General features: G+C 46.7%; 1 long non-coding RNA gene across 1 annotated transcript in view; it reads left to right on the forward strand.

Annotated features, from left to right (window-relative positions):
- LOC145721149 (uncharacterized) overlaps positions 1-7,445 on the forward strand; it is a 19,472-nt gene extending 12,027 nt beyond the window's left edge. Inside the window, exons 2-3 of the long non-coding RNA XR_014144614.1 lie at positions 6,142-6,211; positions 6,849-7,445. This is a non-coding gene — a long non-coding RNA (uncharacterized LOC145721149). The remainder of the gene's footprint in view (positions 1-6,141; positions 6,212-6,848) is intronic.
- The last annotated feature ends 12,549 nt before the right edge of the window (positions 7,446-19,994 follow it).

Below are 19,994 nucleotides of genomic sequence, written 5' to 3' on the forward strand. Positions count from 1 at the left end.
CTTCCTTCTTTCCTTCCTTCCTCCCTCCCTTCCTCCCTCCCTCCCTTCCTCCCTTCTTTCTAAGATTTTATTTATTTATTTGAGAGAGAGAGAGACAGAGAAAGAAAGCATGAGCCAGGGCAGGGGGAGAAGCAGACTCCCCGCGGAGCAGGGAGCCCGATGTGGGACTCGATCCCACGACCCTGGGATCATGACCTGAGCCGAAGGCAGATGCTTCACCGATAGAGCCACCCAGGTGCCCCCGGGTATCCATGTTTCCATGTTCAGAATTGCCTCCCAGTGTCCCAGCCTGCTGACATGGGGAAAGAGAATGGCAGAAAGGAAACTGTTTCCTTTTTAAAAGGAATGACCTAGGAGCTGCACATGTCACCACTCCCACTCACTTCCTGCTGGCCAGAACCTGGTCACGAGGCCACAACAAGCTGTGGGGGAAACTGGGAATCAGCATCTCGAGCTGGGTGGTCAGGTGCCCAGCTCAAACTAGGGACAGTGGATCCTGGCAACAGTGAGCAATCTCTGCCAGCCTCCCTGTCTTCTTTTCCTCTCTTCTCTCCCTGGGCACCTCACCCCATCTGGCAGGAGTTCTGTTCTCCACACGGTGACCCCCAAGGCTCTAGCCTGACTGCATCCCACACCCAGATCAACCTGCGGGCTCTCCCTGCAACTTCCCTCTGCCTTCCCTGTCCTCTTGAGGAGCCACCCGCACTCCTGGTCCCTTAGGCCCCAAATCTGGTAGCATCTTCAACTCCCTTCCCTGTGCCTTGGTGCCTTGCGTCCCCACATTACTGTAACCCCCAGATCAGGGCTCCTGTCCATTTCCTGTTTCTTTCTTCCCACTCCCTGAGCTGCTATACGAGCCTCCCACTGAGCCTCTCCTCCTCCAGGCTCTCCCCTGCCAGCCCGGCCTTACCCACAGCCATCCAAGAAGCATTTGTAAAGTGTGACTCAGACCACATTACTCCCTGTTCAAATTCTTCCTTAACTCCGGCCACCTATGGCTGAAAGTTGGAACTCCTTGACAGGCAGTTACAATTTACCCTTCCAGGATTTTCTCCTGGACTCCCAGAGTCATAAACTATGGGTGGAAGAACATCTCACCATTCGCCAGTGGGCCCAGAACCCTCCTGTTTCTGGCTCAGGCTGTTTCTTCTGTGGCTTTCTCCCTCCCCCACCCCCAATTCCCCATGTGCCTGGCAAATCCCCCCCATTCTCCAAGGTCCGGCGGGGTCGGGGGGCGGGGGGGATGCCGCCTCCTCCTGTGTCCTAGCCTTGAGTCCCGGCTCCCACCCCACCCCCATCCCTGACACCCATACTTCTCTGCGTTTGTAGCCCTTTGCTTATAAACTCTTGTTTGGCCCTTGACCCCACCTGCCTCGATGCGCCCAGATGACTTGTCCCTGAGGGATAGCCGTGAGCTCTGTCCCTGGGCACACTCCCTGCCCTACATGCAGGATGGGTGGTGTCCGATCCTTCTTCCTGCTGCGAATCTAGCTCTCTGACCACTTTCTTACTAAAGTGCAAAACTTCCTGAGGGGAAGAGGCCCCGTGGAGCGAGCTGGGCGTAGGTCGTCCCTGAGGTTCAGGTCCCTGAGGTTCGGGTCGCTGTGGTTTTGCACTTCTGGCGGCCCATCAGCGTGACCTAAGAATCAGCTGCGGGGCCCTCTCCTGCTGGCTCCCGCCAGCACAGTGGTCTGCCTTCCAGAGCTGTGCAGACTGTGGGCTAAATGCTTTCTATAACCCGATCCAGAGTTAAAAATAACCCAAAGGTCTGACCCACTAAGAGCCTCCTTGGATCTTCCAGGTAGGGTAAGCTTTTGTTGGCAGCTCAGGTCCATGCTTTAACTCCCCCCGCCCCAATGCCAGCTCCCAGCCCTGCCAACTTCACCTCACTTTCCCCTAAACTGTCGGGGCCTTTCCTCTCCCAGTAGAGAGCCTCTCTTGGCCCAGGTCTGGAGAAGGCCTCTGGCTTTCTCCCTCCCTCTGGGGCTGATGGAGTGCCGTAGGTCCGGCCCCTCCCTTGGCTTGCCGGGTCTGGGCTGGAACTGCTGAGCTCACAACGAGCTGCTTCTGCTAGCAGAAGTGGGCAAAGACCCCGGGCCCCGTGAGTTCTCTTGGCAGAGGGCCCCTTCCCATCCCTCAGCCCCGGCCAGCCTGCCAGACACCTTCAGCCAGTAGCCACAACAGGGTGAGCTGAGGACAACCACGTCACCCTCCTGTCAACCAGGAGGGACACTATCATCTCTGTTCCCCCAGCCTTCTTTCCACCCAAAGTCAAGGCCATGTGGAAAGTTCCAACTAGTATTTCTTTTTTTTTTTTTTTTTTTTAAGATTTTATTTATTTGACAGAGAGAGACACAGCGAGAGAGGGAACACAAGCAGGGGGAGTGGGAGAGGGAGAAGCAGGCTCTCTGCCAAGCAAGGAGCCCGATGTGGGGCTCGATCCCAGGACCCTGGGACCATGACCTGAGCTGAAGGCAGACGCTTAATGACTGAGCCACCCAGGCGTCCCTCCAACTATTATTTCTTTGGGAGGCTGCCATTTGGGGGTAGCAGCCGTGTGGAAACTGGCACTTCCGTGTGGAAACTTCTCTTCCTGCCCAGGGCAACAACCTCACCTTCGGCTAGAGGGAAGCTTCAAGCCTTTCCCATTTGGAACTTGTCTCCAGGGAGCAGATGAAACCTGTAGTTCTGACTGAGACCAGGACAGCCAAGGGGAGGCCTGGCAGTGATCCAGACCCAGGTTCTAGGTGTTCCTGAAGCCCAATAATAATTCTGCCCTTCCTGTGGTCAGTGAGTTAATACAGTCCACTTTTAGCCATTTGAACTGGATTTTTGCTAAATGCAACAAAAAAGGACCTGATAAATGTATCTCCTAATTGGTCTTCCTGCCTTCAGGCTTGCCGGCCTCCACTCCATCCTCTGACCAGCTTCCAGATGGATTTTTCTATACTGCTGGTCTAGACACACGTCTTCAGGCCCAGAACTCTTCAATCACTCCCAGCCATTGAGGAGAACATCCAAATTCTTTAGCATGGCATTCCTTAGACTCTGGTGTCTGAGCCAACATTTCCGACCTCATCTCCTGCCTTTCCCGTTTCTTCAACTTACAGAAGCCCTCTCCCTGGTGCTAGACCCATGCTACACAGGCTCACAGCTCCAGGGCTTGCTTAGACTTTTCCTTCTGCAGGAGGGCCTTCCTCATCCAATGGACTCCCACTTGTCTTTTAGATTCCATCTCCGATGATAATGAGGATGACTCTCAGTACTCAAACCAAAACCTGTTGTTGTCTCCTTAGCTTCAATTTCAAAGCACTTTATTCATTCACCATTCAACAAATATTGGTGAAGCAACTCTGATGTGCCAGGCACTGGACCAAGAGCTGATGAACTCAAATGACACAGTCTTTGCTCTCATGGAACCTGGAGTCTAGGTGGGGCTGGATGGGAGGCAGGTAGTGACTCTAGACAAAATTAGGGTGCTTCTGGCTCCAAGTAACAGAATAATTCATTCAAAGTGGTTTGAGCAATGAGAGCTATATTATATAGCATAGGAAGTCAGGAGGTAAGCAAATTGAGAGTTGGTGAATTTAGTGGTTCAGTGATGTCTGGGACTGGGGATATAAGGTAGAATAAGGGACCTACCTATAATTATAGGACTGCTGTAGGATTAAATGAGTTTCTACATTTAAAGCAATAGAACAGTTCCAGATACATAATTAATGAGCATTAGTTCAATGAGCTCAAAGATGTATGAACAACCCATTAATGAATAAGTGGATAAGCAAATTGTGGTCTATTCATACAATGAAATATTATTGAACCATAAAATGGAATGAAGTACTAATATGTGCTACAATGGTGATAAATCTCAAAAATATAGCACTAAGTGAAAAAAGCCAGGCACAGAAGGTCATATAGTGTATGATTCTATTTATATGAAATATTCAGAATAAGTAAATTCATAGAGACAGAATACAGATTGGTGGTTGCCAGGGGCTCGGGAAAGGGGAGAACGGGGAGTGACTGCTTAAGGTAAGAGATTTTCTTTTGGGGTGATAAAAATGTTTTTGACCTACATAGAGGATATGATTGCACAACATTGTGGGTGTACTAAATGCCACTGGATTGTTCACTTTAAAATGGTTAATTTAATGTCATGTGAATTGCACCTCAGTAAAGAAAATATATCCACACTGTTCACTGAGGTTGTTGTTCACTGAGAGGTTGTTCACTGAGACATGGTTTGGGGAAAAGCAAAACACTGGATACAATTTAATATAATCCACCAATATTAAATAAATTAGGGTCAATCCATACCATGGTATATCATATAGCCATTAAAAAGAGTGAGCTAGAACTGTATGTACTAACTTGGAAAGATCTCAAAAACATACAGTTATATGAAAAAAACAAGTCATAGAGCATTATAGCGTGATTCTATTTATTAATCATAAAATGATAAATGTGTATGTGTGTTAGTTTATAAATGCATTCAAAGGGGCCTGGAAACCCAACTGTTGAGAATGGTTACTTCAGGGGTGACATAGGAGGTGAAAGGAAACTTGTATTTATTACTTTGTCTAAGTATTATTGGAACATCCACCCAGGAAAAAAAAATTAAAGTAAAAATGAGAAATCACTTTATCTATACCAGATTGGCGAAACTGGAAAAAAGTGTAAGGCCTATGGATGGTGGGCTGTGGGGAGAGGGCGTTCTCATTCAGTGCTTCTGGAAATGGGAAGAGCTACAGCTTCTTTGGGGACTAGTCTGGTGGCATCTATTAAAATAAAAATACATAATACATTTTGATCCAGTGATCTCCTTTTTATTTTTATTTTTTTAATTAACAGCTCTCTTGCTAAAATTCACATGCCATACATTTCACCCATATAAGGTATACAATCCTATGGGTTTTTGTATATGCAGAGTTGTGCAACTGTTACCACAACCAATTTTAGAACATTTTCATCACTCCAAAGGAACCCAACCCTGCCCTGCATCCATTAGCAATCACTCCCAATTCTCCTCTCCTTCCACCCACCCCTAGGCAACCACCAACAACCTATTTCTGTCTCTTTGGATTCGCCTACCCTGAATATTTCATACAAATGGGATTGTTTGGGACCTGGGTGGCTCAGTTGGTGAAGCGTCTGCCTTTGGCTCAGGTCATGATCTCAGGGTCCTGGGATCGAGTCCTGTATTGGGCTCCCTGCTCAGGGGGAGTCTGCTTCTCCCTTTGCCCTTCACCCTGCTTGTGCTCTCTTGTTCTCTCTCTCTCAAATAAATCAATAAAATCTTTAAAAAAATAAATGGGATTATTTATAATCTGCTTCTCTCACATAGTATCATATGTTCAAGGTTCGTCCATGTTGCAATAATCTTATTCTTGTGAGTCCATTCCATAGCAATAAAAGCACCCATGCCTCAGGACATATGTTCAAGAATGTTTCTGGCAGAAATTTTCACAACAGTAAGAAAAAAGAGAGAAAAAAAAGGAAGAGAAAGAAAAAAACCAGAAGCGCCACGGCTGCTCATTACCTGGAAAGGGAATGGAATATCACACAACTACTGAAGAATGCATGAGCACCATGCCAGTTACACTGAAGGGAATTCCTTGAGCAAGAAAAAGGGAAGATACAGAAGAATGCAAAAAATATTTGAATCCAAGTTTTGATCTACAAACTCATTTTAAAGACACTCCTCTGTATTGAGGCCTTATACCAGAATCTGAGAAGACCTGAACTGGCTTCAAAGATGGCACAGAGGAAGCCCTTGAGTCTGGCTCAGTCCTACTCACAAGCTCCATGGAGTCTAAAAAGTATATGAGAACAGCACACAGAGTACATCTGAGAGAGGGCGGTTCTAGGGATTGCCAGAGGAGGAGGCCACCCTAAATAGAGGCTTCCTGGGCTTTTGCCTTCCACTGCCCCATCCCCCGAAAAGGCCCTGCCAGCATCTGGTTACATCACACATCACTCAGCACATATCACTGGTGCTCTGCAAACCTTGCTGGCCAGGCCCACCATCCAGGGCCTGAGAGCTGACCCTTGCTGGCTCGTCCACACTGAGTGACTCCCCTTCGTGGTGCCTGAGTCTCAGGTTCTCATGTGGCTTCCTGTTATCTGTGTCTGCATTTGCAGGATCCAGGACTTTACAATTCATGGCCATGGAGGAGCTTTCTGTGGGCAGACCTGGCTACAGCTTCACACGGTATGTGTGTAGATGGGGAATGAGAGGGACAGACACATAGTCATAATCGGGGGTTACAGGGGTGAGTAGGTGGGGGTAGGGACCATGTAGTGAAGGGGGGACCAGAAGACCAGAGAGGGAAGCGGGGGGAGCCAATAATAAAAGCAAAAGGAAAACAAAGAGGAACCACATGCAAGTGCATTTATGCATCTGGAGAAAATTTTGCATACGTTAAGGCATATATAAAGAAATTAAATTTAAAAATTAAAAAGACAAAGAGAATATACATGCTACTTGGGTGATTTTTAAAAGAATCAAAACAAAAAAATGCCAGCTGCCTGACTGCAAGAAGGACTTAATTCTTCCCTCCCTTCTTCCAGATCTTACCCCAGGGAAGGGTTTTGCGCGGAGGACTGTGAGCTCATAAGCTGTAGTTTGGCTTCATGTGTTCCCTTAACATAGCTTCCTAGAACACATTACCTGCTTGCCTACAAAATTTTACCATGAATAATTGAAATTAAACATTCCCAGTCAAAATAAATCAACACTGAATGATACAGGGCCCTTATTTTTCCTGTTTCTCACATCATTCCTAATCCACCGAAAGGGGTAATTTAAATTAAATTGAATTTCCCTGTCTTATTGCTGAATCTGCCAGGTTCCACTAAATTGACTGTTAGATGAAAGCCACAAATGAACTACAGTGAAATCTCGAGTCAGAGACCTGAGGAAGGACTGCTCTAAGACTTCTTGATTAATTGACACAAGCCTTGGAGGTGACAAACTCTAGGCTTGAACGAGTGGCTCAAGAACCATCCATGAGTGAATAACCTCACTGAGAACCCTGGATCTTTCTAACATTCTTCTCTGGTATTCTCACATGTTGACTTTCCATCCTGGACTTGTTACCTCATTGTGGTGGGTGAAACGGCAGCCTCACAAAAGAGATGTCCACCCAGAACCTGTGAGTGTGACCCCATTTGGATCAAGAGTCAAGAGTCTTTGCAGATATAATTAATCTCAAGATTTGATCATCCTGAATTAGGATGGACCCTAAATCCAATGACAAGTGTCCTTAGAAGAGAACAGGAGGAGGCACTGTGAAGAGAGAGGAAGAGATCAGAGTGATGTGTCCATGAGGAGCTTCAGAGATTGCTGGCCGAGGCTAAGACAGAGGCACAGAATGGATTCTCACTCAGAGGTTCTGGAAGAAGCCAACCCTGCTGATATCTTGACTTCAGATTTCTGGCCTCCAAAGTGATGAGAAAATAAGTTTCTGTTGTTTTAGGTCACTGAGTTTGTGGTAATTTGCTAGAGCACCTCTAGAAAACAAATACACTTACGGTCTAAATATGGCTACTGCCTCACCAAATATCACATCCTCACACCCTTGTATTCCAAGTAGAAAGAAAGAGAGTGACGGCCAGAAAGAACTTGATTTTTTTATTAGCACTTTACTCCTCTTAGTTCTTAGAAAGAAATAAGAAAATTTGGGAAAATGAATATTTGGCAAAAAGGAGTAACAGGAGTATGAAAATGTGGGGGAGGACAGTGGAGAGTGGGGAGGGCATTTTTAGGTGTCAGCAATGGCTACTGTCATTTAATGAGTGGGGACCAGCTATCCTAAAAGTCTTGTCATGTGCGGTCTGTTGAGGTCACACACTAGAGATCAATTATGAGTTATCCCTGCAGGCTAGAACCTGGTTGCCCTGTTAACTAACAATGACTGCCGCACATGGGAATGACTCACTGTGATTCAATGGTACGATGTTCTACAAGGCCATGGCACAGAAACCGACTGGGATGGTAGCAGGTATTCTTGGTGTTTGTTGGTGTGTGGCCAGATTCATTCATTCATTCACCCATCCATTCACTGATTCAGTGAACACAACTCAAATTGACTTAAGTGGAAAAAAAAAAAAGGTTCAATTATTAGTACCTATAACCAAAGTCCAGAGGAAATTTGGGGAATCTGCAGGGGCTCCAGTGATGTCCTTCGGACTTGGTCTCTCTCTCTCACTCTCTGCCCCTTGGCTCTGCTTTCTCTGTGTTGATTTCATTTAAACAGGCTCCTCCCACTCAGGTGAAAGAGCCACCAGCTATTCCAGGCTCACATTCCAGTCGATCTGGAGCCGCCCCCCCTCCGCCCCGAAACAGAGATTCTTTTTACAAGTGTTCCAGTAAACTTCCCTACACTAAGTCTAATTGGGCCATCTGGAGCAAGTGCTCATTCCTGCACCACCTCTGCACCTGGGGGTAGGTTATACCACCACTTGGGGCTTGCACTGCATGGTGGCCCATGGAGCAGAGGGGAGAGGGCATTGGAAGCGAGGTTGTGGATTCAGCGACTCCAACCACATGCACTCAGAGTAGGGAATACGTGGTTTCCTAAGGAAAATCCAACACTTTTTAAAAAATTAAAATGAATTCAGAGCAAGCAAATGTGACAAATCCCCACGACACTCCCAATTTGTGAAATGAATGCCACTGGATACAAGCATGAGATAGATGTGGTTCAGGGCAAATTCACCATTACTCTTGATGGGAGGAGGGCAATTTAGCGTATATTTAGAGTATAGGAAGGGCCTTCTAAAGAGGCAAGGGTTCAGTAGCATCACCTAGATATATAGTAATAATTGACTCCCACAAAGGGAAAGGGGAACTGAGGATGCTATAGGAAACCATACTGGCAAAATTACATTCAATTAGGATTTGTAATACTTAATAATCTGTAAGGTGTAATGTTGGACATTAATCAGACTGTCTGGTTTGATGTTTAGAGGGAATTCCCAACATCAGAAACATCAAAATGAGGTCCAAAGTCCCCTTCTATTTAACTACTACGTTTGGTCCTACAAACTACATACTTCATTTGTGGAAAATGATGAGAGGTGTGAATGTTTGGGAAGATTTTCGAGGTGATGCTTACATAAGGAGATTAACCTATTGCTAAATGTGCATTAATCTTACCAGATGAAGAGGAGGAAGAAGAAGAAAAAGAAGTCCTATAAAGTTGGTAGTAGCCACATGGACCCGTGGGCATGTCACCAAGCAACAGCTTTAACTAGCACTGTTATTCATGGTTTCAGAGTAAAAGCCAATGGCTGAAATGATTTGGTCCCATCAATGGAAACGGTCTTCTCTGTACTGCTCTATGTTATGTGAACATCTCACACCAGGATCCCAAACTTTGGCCTTTGTACACAACCAGAGCATGACAAACATCCCTGCACTCTGTTAAACCTGCTCCAGGCACGAGCAAAGAAGGCTCTTGTTCACAATGACGTGACTTGGATTCATTCTGGGGTTGGATCCCCAGCAAAATTCTGTCTTGTCTTTAAAGATGAGCCATGTAAAACAGGTTAAGGAATATGGAGCACTCCGGCCTGGTCTCCCAGAGCGGTGTGGTGGTGCGAGCCCTGGGTTAGATCTGTGTTCTTTGGAGGGCAAGGTTCAGAACTCCAAGTTCTCTGCCTCTAGCTGCCTCCTCAGACATGCAACTCAGTGCCACGCAACTGCATTTAGTTACTGCTTATTTGGACAGTGAAAAATCAAGTGCATCTCTGACATTCTTTCTCCTTCTATGGTACCTGAAAATCAGGGACGTGGAATCTGCCTGGAAATGCTCAAAGGCTTCCAGGTGTCAAAGTCACATTTGAGCCAGCTGGGCAGCCAGGTGTTTAGAGAGCTGTGATACTGCAAAGCACTTCACGGTGTTCTACACTCTCATGCTCTCATATGTTTTTCTGCTTTTTGCTGCATATTGATTACTGAAAAGAGATATAGAATGAGCATGAACATGTCTTAGAAAACGTCAGGGATGAAAGTTATGTATGAATATATTCTTCCGCTTGAATGTCAAAATGACAATTACAATAACGAACATATCCTATTCTAGACCCTCTGCTAAGCACTTTATATGTAATATCTCATTTAATCCTCCTAATATCTCAGTGAGGTATTGTGAGGGACTACCTACCTAGTAGTCCCATTTTACAGATACAGAGAATGAGGCTAAAGAGGTCAAATAACTTGCCCAAGGCCACACAGTAAGTGACACTACTGGGGTTTAAACCCAGGAAGAAAATTCTAAACCTCACTATGTGTGGGACCATACATGGTATATTAGTTTTCATTAATAATACGTTCCTTTACAATAAAATCAGGATGCCTTCAATAATGGTTACTTCCAATAGATACAGGAAATCCCTAATTTCCACATACTTCGGGTTCCAGGAACTTGGAAGATTGGGAACAGTGAGGGATCAAGCCAAAGAGAGCTCCTCAGCTAGCCCAGTGGGCACAGGAGTGTGCCCACAACATCCAGGAGAAGCTCTGACAGGACGAGCTCATCCTGGGTTTCTGGCACTAAGAAGCATCCCAGGCAGAGCAACAGGGGGAGAAAAGGTGACGGGAGCATTAGCTATCTCCACGCCTAGCCAGCAGGGGGCTGTCAGACACCCTTTCCTATCTAGACCAGGGTCAGAAGTTCTCCTTCTAAAAATAGCTGGGCCAGGCCAGCTCTGCAAGTCAATGCTGCATCAGAGGTTTATTAAAGCTCACGAAACAACTCTGGGGTGGCCAAAGCCCTCGCTGGGGGCGGGGGGGGGGGGGGGTGGTCAGCAAGGAGTCCAGAAAGGGTGCCCGTGTTTCTTTAAAACTTATTCAAATAAGTGCCCTCCCTGCCCACCACATAACTAGTTGGGTTCAAAGTTTGGTCCTTCCTGTGACACGGGAGGTGTGGGTAGAAGAACAGGGGAGGATCGTTGTCCTTCACCGATCTTTCCGGAGGGAGTGGGCGGGCGGAGCCACAAGGTGATTGATAGATGGGCCTCAGGACTCCAAGAAGGCCCTGCATCCAGTCTGACACGGGGACCAGGACGCTCTGAGACAGAATGGCGACTCTTTCCTTCCTAACAATAGAAACTCTGCGTCTTTGATGATGACTGATTGTTCTAGTTGTTAAAGAAAAAAATTACAGTGCTAGGAAAAAAATGAGTAAATTTTCCTGCAACGATTTAAGCTCCTTTTTTTTCCTGCTTTCTGTGAATGGGGGTTCTAGAGGGTCATCCATGTCTCCAGGCTAACAGGAAGTACCTGTTCATTCTCCACTCCTCCGTCATAATCCCTGATTCTCCAAGGCCTGACATCCAACTGAACTGTGCAGGTAGAAACCTCCCACTGTGCTCTGACGAAAAGCAGGCTTGGGCTGGCCATAGGAGAAGGGTGCTTCCCAAGCTGCCCACTTTACCGGGTTTACTTTTTCTTGGGGGGGGGGCGGGGGGGAGGTAAGATATACATAACGAAGTTCACCATTTTAACCACTTTTGAGTGTACAATTCATTGACATTACATACATTCCCACTGTTGTGCATCTGTCACCACCAGCCATCTCCAGAACTTTCTTGTTTTCCTGAACTGAAAACAGTTCCCATTAAACAATAGTTCTCTGATCTCCCTGTCCCCACCCATCCACCCCCCGACCCCCACCCCCACCCCCGCCCTTGGGAACCTCTGTGTTACCTTCTGTATCTAGGAATTTAGCTACTCTAGGTGCCTCAGGTAAGTGGAATCATGCAGTACTTATTCTTTTGTGACTAGCTTATTTCATTTAGCATAATGGATTCAAGGTGTATCCGTGGTAGCACGTGTCAGAATTTCCTCTCGTTTTAAGGCTTCTATTCCGTTGTATGAATAGACCAGTTTTTAGATACCCGTTCATCCATGCACAGACATTTGGGTTGTTTCTACCTTTTGGCTATTGTGAATAATACCACGAGGAACATGGACGTACAAATATCTATTTGAGGTCTGCTTTAAATTCTTTTGGGTTTATACCCAGAAGTGGATCAGGTTTACTTTTTAAAATTACATGTTATTGACTCAGACGGCTCGTGATGCATGCTTATCCTTGGACCTTGCACTTCCACTCCGGAACAAGAGATAAAGCCAGTGTATAAATAGCAGCCTCACACAGCAAAGCCTGACACAGAGCATCTGTGATATTGTAATTTGGGCGAGAAACCTAATATTTGGTCCTCTGTCCTGGAACTAGCTCCTAAAACCTTTTTAATTTCCCAAGTGATATGAGCTAAGGAGGCCTCTCTTCTTCCTAGTTCCTGAAGTGGCTCCAGAGCCATCAGGGTGAAATGGGCATCTTTTGTCATTTTGTTATTCATAACAAGCCCCTTTCAACCAAACTTATGTTCAGGAGGTGACTTTTGTAAAGCCCTTAGTAACGTAAGGATGGGACTGGTTGCCAGGGGCACCAACCTTGATTAGAGGGTTGGAACTTTCAGTCCCACCTCTGGGGAGGAGAGGGGGGCTGAAGGTTGAATCAGTCACCAATGGTCAATGTCTTAATCAATCATCCTATGGAATGAAGCCTCCACAAAACCCCAAAAGGACAGGATGCCTGAACATCAGAGGTGCTGGGAGAGTGGCCGCTCAGGGAGCATGGGAGCTCTGTGCCCCTTCTCACATACCTCAGCCCATACATCTCCTCTGTCTGGCTGTTCCTGAGTTACATCCTTTAATAACTAGTGGTGTAGTAAGAGAACCTTTTCTGAGTTCTGTGAGCCAGTCTAGCCAATTAATCAAACGTGAGGAGGGGGTCATGGAACCCTGGGACTTACAGCCAGTGGGTCAGAAGCACAAGGGACAATCTGGACTCCTGACAAGTGTCTGACATGAGGGGCAAGGCAGACTTGTGGACTAAGCCCTTAACCCGAGGGACCTGACGCTATTTCCAGGTAGATAGCATCAGAATCGAGTTTAATTGCAGGACTCCCAGTGGTGGTTGGTTATGGCGGTGGTTATGGATTGCTTGATGTGCGTCAGAAGAGAAGGATGCTGCAGTAGAGCATGGAGAGTAGAGGAGACACAAGAGTGGTCCTTCAGAACCTAAGCGGGATCAATAAAGTACGCTGAGGAAAGCAGAGGGGTCAAGACTTTGTGACCAGACTGTGAGCACTGAAGGGCAGGGACTTTCATTTCCCTTGGGCACCCAGCATCTCATCCAGCCCTGAGCACAGTGGGACGTCGCAGGAGTTCGTTGATTGAATGCATGATTGAGGAAATGGAATGACATTTTATGGGGACTTTTATCAAGGACATGGCACTTAGGACCCTGAAGAACCTGTGGGAGGAGTTGGGGACCATTGCAAGGCTTAGGTGTGGGAGGAAGACATCCTCAGGGAAACAGACCGCCTAAGCAAAGGTGTGGAGGCAGAAAGCACAGGGTGCAGGCAGGAAGGAGGGGGCCAGCTTGTTAGAGCTGTGATTTAGATAGTCCCTAAGAGATATGCTTTGGAAGGAAGAGGCTGGAGGTGGGGAAACAGGGGTGTGGTAGGGACTACTGGTTGTTCCTCGGTGAACGCTCCCTTCTGTAGTTCAGCTGGACATGGGGCCCCTCCTGTGGGCCCCTGATGTGAATTGTGTACTCCCCAAATTCCTACGTTGAAGTCCTAACTCCCAGTCCCTCAGAAACTGACTGAGATAGGACCTTTAAAGAGGTGATTGAATTAAAATGAGGCCCTTAGGTTAGGCTCTAGTCCAGCCTGACTGGCGTTGTTATAAGAAGAGGAAATTTGGACACAGAGGGGTTTTAGTGATATGCACAGAGGAAAGACCATGTGAAGACACAGTAAGAACGTGGGCCATCCACAAGCCCAGGACAGAGGCCTCGGGAGAAACCAAACATGGTGACCCCTTGATCTTGGACTTCCAGCCTCCAGAAGTGGGAGAAAATAACTTTCCATGGTTTAGGCTCCCCCCCCCCCAGTCTGTAGGACTTTGTTATGACAGCCCTTGCAAACTAATACCAAATCCCCGTGGTCAGCAGGCGGCTGAGGGCAAGCATGTGTAACTTTCAGATCGTGCACTTTCCTCTCTCCTCATGGGCTGCGGATTGGTGCTGAGCCATGTTCGTGCAGGGAAGGCAGCCCCTGGGAGGAGGACAGCGGGATGGGGGAGCCCAGGCCTCTGACACTGTCCCGCCCCACAGCAACCCCGGAGTGCCGACCAGAACCATTCTGTGAGGAAACTAAACCCCAGTCCCTTGTCACAGCAGCCCAGCCTGTGCCCTAGGTAACGCAGTAGGCAGGCTACTCGAGCACTAGCTGGTAACTGGGACCTGAAGAGTGAGGCCACTGGGACAGACAGAGGGAAGACGGAAGAGAGGGTGCAATGGGCAGGGTCCCGACTGAGAGCATGAAGTTGTCCCACAGGACCCAGAGCAAGCCAGTGCATTAGCCGAAAGAGGGGAGGGTGCCCTGTTTCTCAGGCCATGGTTCTCACCTTCCTTCTATGTCTCCTTGGTTTTCTCCCTCTGTTCCCTCTAAAGTTTCCCCTCCTCCAACCCCTGCTCAACCCTCCCAATATTCTTTGTCACTCCTCATTTTCTCCTGTAGTCTTCTGGCAAGAGACCCCACAGAACAGAGGGGACCAGCAGTGCCCAGGGCCCTGCCATCCCAGGGGTATGCTGTGGGACAGGGCAGACAACCAAGAATCGGAGGACACTTTCTCAGTTACAAGGCTCCTCAAGAAGCTCAAGTTCATTCAGTGAAGAAATAAATATTGAACACTTGCTCCTCATACCCCATGGTAGGTCCTTTGGGGTGATAGATGATGGGGTGGTATACTAAGGTATAAATAAGAGGACTTCGACATTTCTTAAATGACTATAATATGCTAGATGCTTTATAAAAATATGCCTTCTCATTTAAATCTCATAACAATCCCACATTTTCAAGATGAAATGGGTAATTTCAATTTTTGAATAATTTATTGATCATTCATAAGTTGCTCTTAACAACGATCCTATATTTTTCTGTATAGATGAAGACCAGAGTTCACAGAGGTGAAGTATTTCCTCAAGCAAAATAATAAAAGTAGACCCAAATTAAAGAGCTAGCTTTGCTGCTTAGTAGCTGTGTGACCTTGACAATTGTAATCCTCTCTCTGACTCAATTTCCTGGTCCATACTAAATGTTAATAACAGGAGAACTTAACTGTGTAAGAGTGGTGAGGGAATGAAAAGAGAAATGGCATGTAAAGTGCCTAGTTCAGAACCTGGCATTACACTAGTCAATAAATGTCACTTTGGGAAAAAAAAAAAAACCCCAAAGCTTAGCTCAATGACAGAACTAAATGGGCTACTACCTTAAGGATGAGAGAAAACCATATCCCTTAAAGTGGCTACATTTTACTATAGAAGCAAACTGGTGGACTCTCTAACATGAGAGATGATGGTGATGAGGATGGTAATGAGGATGAGGATGAGGATGGTAATGAAGGTGAGGATGGTGATGGTGATGAGGATGGTGATGGTGTTGAGGATGAGGATGGTAATGAGGGTGAGGATGGTGATGAGGATGAGGATGGTAATGAGGGTGAGGTTGGTGATGAGGATGGTGATGGTGATCGTAATAGGATGAAGATGGTGATGAGGATAAGGATGGTAACGAAGGTGAGGATGGTTATAAGGATGGTGATGGTGATGAGGATGAGGATGGTGATGAGGATGGTAGGCATTTATTTGTTACTTCTCTGTGTCAGGCACTGCACTAAACACTTTACACAAATTATCTCATTTAATCCACTTATAAGCTGGTCCTCATGTCCTCATTTTACCAGTCAGGAAGCTGAGTTTTTCAGAAATTAGGAAGCTTGTGATGTAGTAATTGGTGGAGCCTGAGGGGAGCCCAGGCATAGAACCACTCTGGTTTGTTTTCCATCCTTTCCAAATCACTGCAGTTAACAGTGGTGCTATTTTCCCAATAATACAGCAAACCATCTAAACATTTCTAGAATATGGAAACTTTACTTTTTGTTTTTTCATTCTTTTCTAGAAACTTTTGAGAGCCTGCCTCCCTCCCTTTATTAAGTATTAGAAAAACTCTTAAAAATAATTGGAATTGAGATCCTTGGAGACCCGTGCCCAGACACCGCAAAAATCTTATACAAATGTATTCTGGACATAAAACTCAAGACCCTAATCTGTTTTCCTCAAGACTAAATTTTTCTTTTCTTTTCTTTTCTTTTCTCTTCTTTTTTCTTTTTTTAAAGATTTATTTAGGGGCACCTGTTTGGCTCAGCTGGTTAAGCATCTGCCTTGGGCTCAGATCATGATCTCAGGTCCTGGGATCAAGCCCACATCAGGTTTCCTGCTCAGCCAGGAGTCTGCTTCTCCCTCTCCCTCTGCCCCTCGCAGACTCTCTTGCTTGTGCACATGTGCGCTCTCTCTCTCTCCTCTCAAATAAATAAATAATTTTAAAAAAAGTTGTATCCTCTCAAGCAAATAAACAAAATTCTTTTAAAATGATTTATTTACTTATTTTTGAGAGAGAAAGAGTAAGTGCGCTCAAGTAGGGGGAGGGGCAATGGGAGAGGGACAGAAACAGACTCCCCACTGATCACAGAGCCGACTTGGGGCTCCATCTCACAGACCTGAGATTATGACCTGAGCCGAAATCAAGAGTCTGATGCTTAACCAACTGAGCCACCCAGGCGCCCCAGACTAAAATTTTTCTTAAACCTGGTTATTTTCCTTTTAAAGAAGTATTCTAGGTTTAATAATAAAAATTTGTAAACTTGGGGCGCCTGGGTGGCTCAGTTGGTTAAGCGACTGCCTTCAGCTCAGGTCATGATCCTGGAGTCCCGGGATCGAGTCCCGCATCGGGCTCCCTGCTCGGTGGGGAGTCTGCTTCTCCCTCTCCCGCTCCCCCGTCTTGTGCTCTTTCTCTCTCTCACTCTCTCTCTCAAATAAATAAATAAAATCTTTAAAAAAAAAAAAAAACTTAAAAAAAAAATTTGTAAACTTGTGGGAGGGGGTGGGTGGTGGTCAGGGAATAGAGTCTTCACTGTGTGCATGTAATAGGCCTCCTAATCCAGATTCTGTATTAAAATGGATTTGAGGGTGGGTTGGGTTAATTACAGTAGTTTTCTGAGTCCGAATCCAGACATGTTGTATAACATTCTAGAATGCATGAGAAGTAGAAAGTTACCCAGCCTCACAGTTTGCCAGAAAACCAGAATGGAAAATAATCAAGGGGCAAGGTATCCAGAAAATAACCTGAAAAAGCACCAGCCGGGCCAGCTGCAGACAATTACAAAGCCCAGGGGAATCCAGGCCAAGTGAGCCTCCAGCCAGGCAAAACATCTCACCACACAGGGTGCTGAAAATGCGAGGAAGGAGGAGGCTGGCTGGCAAGGGAGCTTGCCTGGTGGAAGGTGGGTAACCGAATCCAGAAAAAGTGCTTCTCCAGCTTCCAACAATCAGCCTTGTTCACCAAGGCGTACCCTCTCCTTCCCCCTCCAAAGCTGACCCTATGTGTGGTCCCCACGGAACGGGCAACATCCTATCAAGGCTGCATCTCACCTCGTTCCTCCCCAAAGTTTTGGGCTAGAGCAGTGTTTCTCCAAGCCTGGTGGGAAGACCCCCAGCATAATCACAAGAGATGCTTCGTCCCCCTTCCAGCCCTGCTGAATCAGAATCTTGGGGCTGGGGCTCAGGCATCAGCCTTTTTAACAAGCTCTCTAGGGGTTTAGATCCAAGCTCAAGAGTAAGAACCATTAAACTGTAAGCAATTCGAAACAGGAATGGCGTGTTATCTTCTGTGGTTTTCTTGGAGTCTGGCACGGGTAAGTGATCGGCAATTATTTAGCGGAGGGATGAATGAATACTGGGAGCTATTTCCCCATCATTTGGGGTGAGAGTTAGCTCGAAGAAGAAGGGTCTCCTGGGGGGCTCAGGCTTGCCTAGGCCAAGGCCAGGCCTCCTGGACTCTCACACATGGCCTGGCATCTCCGGCCCTTTTGCCTTCTTTTGCCTTCTTTTGCCCTGCCCTGTGGCTCAGCCACATCTGAGCAGGCCCAGCCCTGGCCCAGGGCCTAGCCAGGCCACCCTGCAGTCAGACGCTTCTCTCTCCAGCAAACTGCCAGATCAACCACGTCGGGCTTTCAGCACTGGAGTTTGACAGAACAGGAACTAACCTCAGATTTGCAGAGAGCCGCACCACCCTGAGCCAGGAGGGCGGCACTGGGGTCAGCCTGAAGAGAGGCCACAGGAACTCTTGGTGGTTTAACCCCATCAAACCACACAGAGCTGCCATCCAGCCTTCCAGGAGCGAGGTTTGCCCTTCCTGGGCCAGCTCTACTTGGTTAAGGCAATACAGCGGCTCCCCCAGCCTGCCCCTCCCCCGCCAACACTGAGTTCTGGACTTTTTACGTTGATGAAATGATCTGATGTGGTCACACTGCCTCATTTTGCAGAGAGCGGTTAGCTTTCAACGCACTTTCATTTCTGTTATCTCTAGGATCTCATTTTGTCCCCCAAGAAGTACACGGGTATCTGACAGGACAAGGAGGTGGATCGAGTGCTCGAGGTCCCAGACCCGCTGAGAGGACTAAGGTCTGTGCTTAGGGCAGCCAGCGGACCTGGCGAGGCAGCTGGCCACATGCTTCTCAACCCTCACTGGGGGTGTGTTTGCCCATCTCCAGACCCTCCCCAGAGCATGAAGTGGGTTCAGGGCCCCTAGGAATCTGCATTTTAATACGCCTCTCCAACTGAAGTGAACACAGCAAGAGGCATTTTAACACACTTCTGGAGATCTCACTGGTTTATGTGGTTTGACAAAAGTGAATGATTTTATTGGTGAGAATTTGGAAGCCCTTTGAAAGAAAAATGGTCACTGAAACCCTCAAGCCCTTGGCTTACGCTACACTGGGGGCCCCTTCGGAGGAATTAACCTGCTAAAAGAAGATAAATATACCCTAAAGCCCTTAGTACTCTTGGGTACTTTGGCAATGCTCAACAAGTAAGTGTTGGTTTCTTTCTTCCTTCTCTTCAATGCCAGTAACCTTTGGCTGTTATGTTCTTAGGCTAATTTTGAATTTTGTCCTATTTTTGCTTTTAGCTGTTTTTTGGTTTTTTTGGTTTTTTTAAAATCACCTTCAGTTGTCACATTTTTTCTCCCGTCTTTCAAACTCCTGAAAGCTTGACCTTTTCTTTCACACACCAAAGTCTCCCTAGTTGAAAAATGTCTTGGGGCTCACATCAGAGCAATCAATTTATTTCCACCTGTGTCCCACTTGGACATTGACACCCTTCCCACGGCCAAACCTCGGGCCCAGAACTGGCCCTGACACCCACCCCCGCAAAGGCCACCCGTGGTATTTATTTAAAGATTTATTTATTTATTTATTTGAGAGAGAGTGAGTGAGAGTAAGCACAAGCGGGGTGAGAGGCAGAGGGAGAAGCAGGCTCCCACTGAGCAGGGAGCCCGATGCGGGGCTCGATCCCAGGACTCCGGGACCATGACCTGAGCCGAAGGCAGACGCTTAAACGACTGAGCCACCCAGGCGTTCCCCCGGAGTCCTTCTATTAACATTCTACTGTATATAGTTCCATTTTTATGTCTGTCGGGTTTTAAAAAATATATTTGGGAACACGCCATTTTATAACTCAAATTTTTTTTACTCGTATATCATGCTATATTCCTCAGGTCATTACATCTTCTTCTAAAGCATGATTTTTTTTTTTTTTAAGATTTTATTTATTTGACAGAGAGCAACACAGTGAGAGAGGGAACACAAGCAGGGGGAGTGGGAGAGGGAGAAGCACGCTTCCCACCGAGCAGGGAGCCTGATGTGGGGCTCAATCCCAGGGCCCTGGGATCATGACCTGAGCCAAAGGCAGACGCTTAATGACTGAGCCACCCAGGCTCCCCTAAAGCATGATTTTTAAAAGACTCCCATAGAATGGAATTATTTGGATGTACCATAATGTACTCACTAGTCCTTA

This window comes from Leptonychotes weddellii, chromosome 4 (genome assembly GCF_054177405.1).
Source record: "Leptonychotes weddellii isolate Sample4059 chromosome 4, ASM5417740v2, whole genome shotgun sequence".
Classification (NCBI taxonomy): domain Eukaryota; kingdom Metazoa; phylum Chordata; class Mammalia; order Carnivora; family Phocidae; genus Leptonychotes; species Leptonychotes weddellii.